Source organism: Morus notabilis, unplaced genomic scaffold (assembly GCF_000414095.1).
Source record: "Morus notabilis unplaced genomic scaffold, ASM41409v2 Scaffold297, whole genome shotgun sequence".
In the NCBI taxonomy this organism is placed as follows: domain Eukaryota; kingdom Viridiplantae; phylum Streptophyta; class Magnoliopsida; order Rosales; family Moraceae; genus Morus; species Morus notabilis.
The window spans coordinates 836,687-843,326 of NW_010357726.1; positions in this window are offsets into that span (position 1 = coordinate 836,687).

Below are 6,640 nucleotides of genomic sequence, written 5' to 3' on the forward strand. Positions count from 1 at the left end.
TTTGTTTTGTTTTTGTTTTAGCTGAAATAATGAAAAAAAAAAGTTGAGGCTATATTATAGGGAAAGGAATCCGGAAAGCGACAAGACGAGAAATCCGCACGAACTTAGCGGGTTTAAGTTTATTATAAATGGGTTTATGTCATAATTGGGTTAACACGATTAATAAATGGGTTGGGTTAGGGTTGACCTCCTAACACAAAGTGATACGAATTAACACGATTAACTATATGTGTCATCTGCAATCTAATGATATGTGATATAACATGAAAGTTTATATGACATATTAAATACAAATAATGTGAATTTTAATATTTGTAGGTAAAATTCATTTATTTTTCTAAAAGGAAAATATAATTTGACCAATAAACATGTTACACCTGTCATGACCACGTTAAAAAATTCATTATTATTGTTGTGAGGTAAAATCTTAAGCCCCGCACGAAGCAATGACTAGGCGCCACGTGGCTTGATTAAAGCATAAAATAATTAAGACATAAAGATACGGAATGGCGGTAGAGCGCACTGGATGAACGTCGACCTTTAGCGGTCAAGTATCCCCGTCAAAAGAGTTGACTAGAAGGAACAAGGGCCATACCGTGAAGACGAACGCTTCACTGGCCATGAACGAAGAGCGCTTCCAAAGAGCCGAAGGCGACGAACCCACCCACGTCCAGATTGAAGTACAACTGTGCTAGGATTTGACGTGCATTAAATGCATGCATAGTAGGTGGTGAAGCCAGTGGAGAAACTCAGCAAATTGGCTGAAATCTCGGTGATCAAAGATTACTGTTCCGGAGTAGGGTGAAGATATCACGGGATTTGATTAGATGATTAACAACAGACAGAAACAACATGATGTATATAAGCAGAAAGAATAGGTTGAAAGGGGGGTCAGATTGTTGAACACCCTTTTCCCGAACTTGTATTTTCTCTACCAAGAATAGTGAAAAACTAAGTGGATGTAACTGTATATTGGAGTGAACCACTATAAAATCCGTGTGTTGATTTTGTTTATTTTCTTCTTATTATTTGCGTTGAGTTTTAATCCGAGCATGAATCATAGAAAACCTGTTATTAATATGTTGATTAGTTTTTACCGTCAACAATTATACTAGTTATTTATTCAATATATTAATTTAAATGGGTTATACGGGTTGACACGATTAACACAATTAATAAATAGGTCGTGTTTGGGTTGACATTTTTGACACGTTTAATAAATTAATATTTTCTAACAAGATTAATAAACATATTGACATGAGCACGACCCACTAACACAAATTGACACCCTTAGGCCTCGTTCACTTCGTAGATTCGAGTTTTCAATTCGAACTGAGATGTGACATTTTCTGAGAGTTTTTTACTGTAATAGAAAAAGTTGGATGTGATATTTTCTGAGAATCTTTTACTGTAAAAATCTAAAACTAAAAATTTAAATCGGTGAAATAAATGAATCTATAATATTATTCTTGTGAACAGGAAAAAGCTCCCAAAAGGGATTGAGAATCATATTTGGTGTTCTTTGTAAGCCTTTTACTGCTTTGTGGTTGTGATATTACAATAGTAATCAATTTTGTCAAAATTCACAGACGGAAAGTTGTGGCTTTTTGGAGAAAAAGTCGTGGAAAGTCAAGTTATTCCATTATGTATCACATCGTACAACGATGACGAGTTTCGTACAATGATGACGAGTTTCGTACAAAACAAGGTCTTGACTTGTTAAACTTTCGCCTTCTTCATGGCTAGCCATGGCCTATAAATAGTTGAATATATGTCACAGATGAGCGTATGAATCACTATGACCATATAATTCTTTCTGACAAAACCCAAGTTGATGCATTTTGTGTGGCTAGTTATCAAAGCGGTAATTATGATATTGGTAATATTTCAAAGTTGCATGAGCTGCATTAATTAGAAGGAATAATAGATTTCAGTACATCATTTTTGTCCACACAATACATTTTCTTTGGGTTGTAAATATTATGAGACTTTGCCAAGATTTATTGATAAAAAGGCATTACAGTATATACACTTAATGGACTTCAGAAAAAATTAAATAAATGATGTATTAATGTTACGCACGAGTCTCCTTGACTCAGGAATGATGTATTTACATATATGAGAATTTGGGAGAGAGTGAAAATTTTGGTAATAGCTTTTGACAACTTTCATTTGATGATATGTACACCTAATGGGCTTGATATAAAAAAAGAAAAAAAGAAAAAAGAAATACTATTAATATTGTTACCAATATTCTCTTACCAACAGAAACTTTCAAATCATTAAAGGAAATGAGCGTTTTCATTTGATTTTTGTTTATTAGTCATTGAATGTGTGTTACTTTTTTCATTTGATTTGAGTTTTGACCAAATTTAATATAGATATGATGGTTAATAATAAACAGAGAATATTAATATTCTTAAGAAAGAGAAAATACCAGAAAAAGTTCCTCGTTACAAACTGAGAGAAGTAAAACAACAACCCTAGAGAGAAGAGAAAGTGAGAGAAAATGAGCGTTTTTGGGCTGGAGTACCCAGCACCTCCTTCACGCGTAATACTATGCTCCCAATCTTGTATTTGGTACGTAGTGGGGGCAGTGTTTGCTATTGTGAATCTAAGATGGAATCAGATAGCGGTGCTTAGCTGGTTTTCAGCGAATGGCACTTTTATGGCATCCCTACTCTCTTGTGCACTAGTGGTGGGATACAGTGTTAGAATTATTGGTTGTGTTTGAAACTGATTCTGTTTTTTTTTTTTTTTTACATTTTTTGAGAAAAAAAAAATGAAAATGTTTCTAAAACGGCGTTTTGCGCAATAAAGACAAAAAACGGAAATAAAAATGATTTTTTAGTTTAGTGTAAAATAAGAGAGAAATGAAAATGACTTTTAGTCGTTTTTCATTTTTTATTTTCGTTTTCTCCTCTCTCAAGCAAAGAGAGAAATAGAGACATTAATGGATTTTTTTACACCGAAAACAATCTCTTGATAAAACTACCAAACGAGTTTTCAAAAATGATTTATGTCTGAGATTAAAAACGTTTTCATTTTCATATAAAAAATAAAATCATTTTGAAACGAGTTTCAAACGCGCCTATTGTGTTGGGCTATATGTGTGGTGCCATGCAATAGTTTCGGTAGTGTCACAATTATTCAGTGCCCGACCTTTTTCTTGTTCTTGTTGTCTACGAAGGTGATGAACGTCTCTATATTGGAAGCTTTGTCGTTATTGTTTACAGTTGTTTCTAATCGTCCTTTTTCTACTAATTAGTTTGGTTTAGGTCTGAAAGAATAGTGATTTTTCTGACTTGTTTGTGCATTTGTCTCGTTTGTTCAGTGCTTGATTCTGTTTTCCATAAGCATTAATATTTGTTTCTCTATTGTTTTCTGTGTGGTCTTAATTCTATGATCACATTCTCAATGCTTGGTCAGATATTTCCATCGATTGTAGAAAATTTGTTATAAAGTCGTGTGTGTGTTCGATTTTTGAGTTACCTCTCTGAGTGTCTATTTATGGAACCTAGTACACACTATTTCCGGTGCTTAAGTATTTATTCGAGTTTACAAATCAAATTGGTTGTTTGTTGGTGCAAATTTTTCTTGCAAGGAGCTGTGTAGGTATAAGTTGGTGTTTTGTATTGCCTTTTTCTGTTATGAAATACATTTCTCTTTGTTTAAAAAGAAATCTCTTAAAATCATGAAATGATAAACTTAAATATTTATATCCTATAAATCATGAAAATTATTGACATTCCTCATGATCAATTATACTTTCATCTTTAAAAGAAGGAAAGAGAATTAAGAAAAAGGTGCCGAATCCATATTACACATGTCCCTCTCATGGGCTTTGGGTGTGAGACTCGATCAACAAAATATGCCGTGAAATCAAGATTCGATCTGATTGAATATCTGCACAGAATGCCAACAAGGAATCAGATCATTAACTAGTGATTCGATACCCCCACCAAAATAAATAAATAAATAAATAAAACTTGATTGTCGATTGGATTATCGATCGGTTATTCTTTCGATTGGATGTATTTATGTGGTAACGATAATTACCCAAAAATTAGTCAAAAGGTTATTCTTTCGATAAGGTTGGAGTTGCGTTTTCGAGGTGTTCCTCAAATCACCATTTTCATCAAGGCTGTGTTTGGTATAAGATGATCGGGGAAAAAATAGGAAGTAAATGCATATATAACCTTTAGGGGAAGAAAACAAAGAGAAAGTTGATTGGAGTTTTTTTTTTTCTTCGCACCTAATAAATTTAGGCCTAGTTTGTTTCGCGTATTCAAATCAAAACTCAAATTATAATCTCCCACGGTAATTCATTCCCTCTTCTAATATTTCTCCTAGTTCCCACCAAACAACTTAATTAAGTCAAACTTCATCTACGTACTACTATTCTTGTCACTACTCCCACTTTTTCTTCGTACCAAATAAGGCCTAAGAATGCACTCACATAATTTGTCACGTCTGCACAAAAGACATCCTTTCTAATTAATCATAAGTAGTACTGTTAGGGACACCAACTCAAATATCTATTTTTGTGTATCAAATGATGTGACATATGAATTGTCATTTTTATTGATAAATGTAATATCTTATAATTAATTGACGTGACAAAATTTTAAATAACTACAAATAAAAAAATAACAACTCACATGTCAAATCAGTTAGTAAAGAAAAGTTGAGATTTGAATTAGTGTACCTAACATTATTCATTAATTATATGATTCCTAATATCTTTCTATCAGATGATATGAGACATATATATGTGTCTATACATACACGTTATGTTTATAATATATACACACAATATGTATGTATGTATCACTATTTCATTAGTAGCGTGGCTGAATTAAATACTTGAAGAAGACATCGATCATCATATATATCGAGATACGTATATGGAATGTGTGTTAAAGAAGTTCTCATGCGAGGAGTAATCAAAATCAAGAATTTGGTGCTGTTTGAAAACTTGGCAGAAGTTCTGCGTACATTGGATTTAACAAACACGTTGATCATGTTTGACGGTCTATTTTACTTGTTAATATAGAACCATGTAAAGCCCCGATGTAAGTGTTCAATTATATATAACGTGGGTAGACTTTGTCGAAGAAAACAACAAAAAAATGAAAATTATGTTGACACCCAAACTATGTATATAATGACACTTAAAAGGAATAGACAGATATTGAAACAATGAACAAAGTCGACCCAACTATTGTTAAAACTTCCTCTGACCCAGCCTCTATATATATAAATATATATATATATATATATGTGTGTATGTATGACTCTCTCTTCTTTTGTTTTTTAATGAAACTTCCTATAAAAAAGGGAGAATAATATTAAAGAAAGAAAATAATACAAAAAAAAAGAAAAAAAACAGAAACTCAATCAAGAGAATTTGTAAAAGGGAAATCGCAAAACAACCCTAATGAGGAGGTTATTTACCGACAAATGAAGTATTTTTGAGTTCAATTATTTGTGAGTTCTCAAGCACTTTTGTTAGTTTAATATGTTTTTGGTGTTATTTTGTAGGAAAAATAATAAAATGGGACTTAGTGGCATTTTGGAGTCAAAAATTAGAATAAAAAGCGCTCAAGGCCGCACAAGTGCCGTCTTGGGCAAAACCACCTGCGCGGGCGCACCACACCCCGTGCGGCCGTGCAACATTGGGCGCATAGGCATGCCACTAGCCACGCGGCCGTGACACTAGCTGCGCGGCCTCACCCCCTCGGCGTGCTGTTTGTTGGGAATAGTATCCTAGAAGCATGAGATGTAAAAGGATATTTATTATTTATTTAATAAAAGAGTTTATTCATCATTTTATGTGCATATATTTATGAATATTTTATGAATATCAAATAAAATTTCTTGATTATTTATGTAACCTTAAACATGGTATATAAGTGTTGTATACGAGAGGATAATGTTTAAGGATAATAATCAAAAGTAATTGTTCATAATGAATTTAATTAAAGTTCAGAATCTTTAATTAAAACATTATTAATACATGTCATTCCCATTTAGAATGGAACGGTGTTATCCGCACTGTTAATATGGCGAGATATTGAATGAGTGTATTTCGCATAATGAGATTATGTGGAACATGGACACAGACACAATATGAATTTCTAATAATTTCCGTTAAGCATAGAAATTCTAATTGAGTCTACCGATGGTCATATATAGGATGATCTTAATCCTGAGTTCTTAACAAACTCCTATTTATGGATTTATGTCTTTTGATTTACTCGGTACGGATTCTGAGACCCTGAATCCTATTCCTTGTATTTTGGAGACATAATGAAATAGGTAGCTGGGAATGTTATTATACGAGATGGAATCCATTCCTTCTTGAGAAAGAAGCAGATTATTAATTCTCTTGAGTGTTGATTCGGTACTTGGATAAGTAAGAGCGCTCTGGTTCATGAATGTGTTTTATGAATCACTGTCCATTAGAGAATCAATGGTACTCAAGGATAAAGATGTAATTAGAGAGGTTAACGGATTCTACCTGACTCTAATTATGAATTATTTATGGAGGATTGATCTATATGTAATGACTATATCAAATGGACACTTCGCAGTTTAAAAGTAATTAATGTCTATAATTTCGAGAGTTCAATTCCAA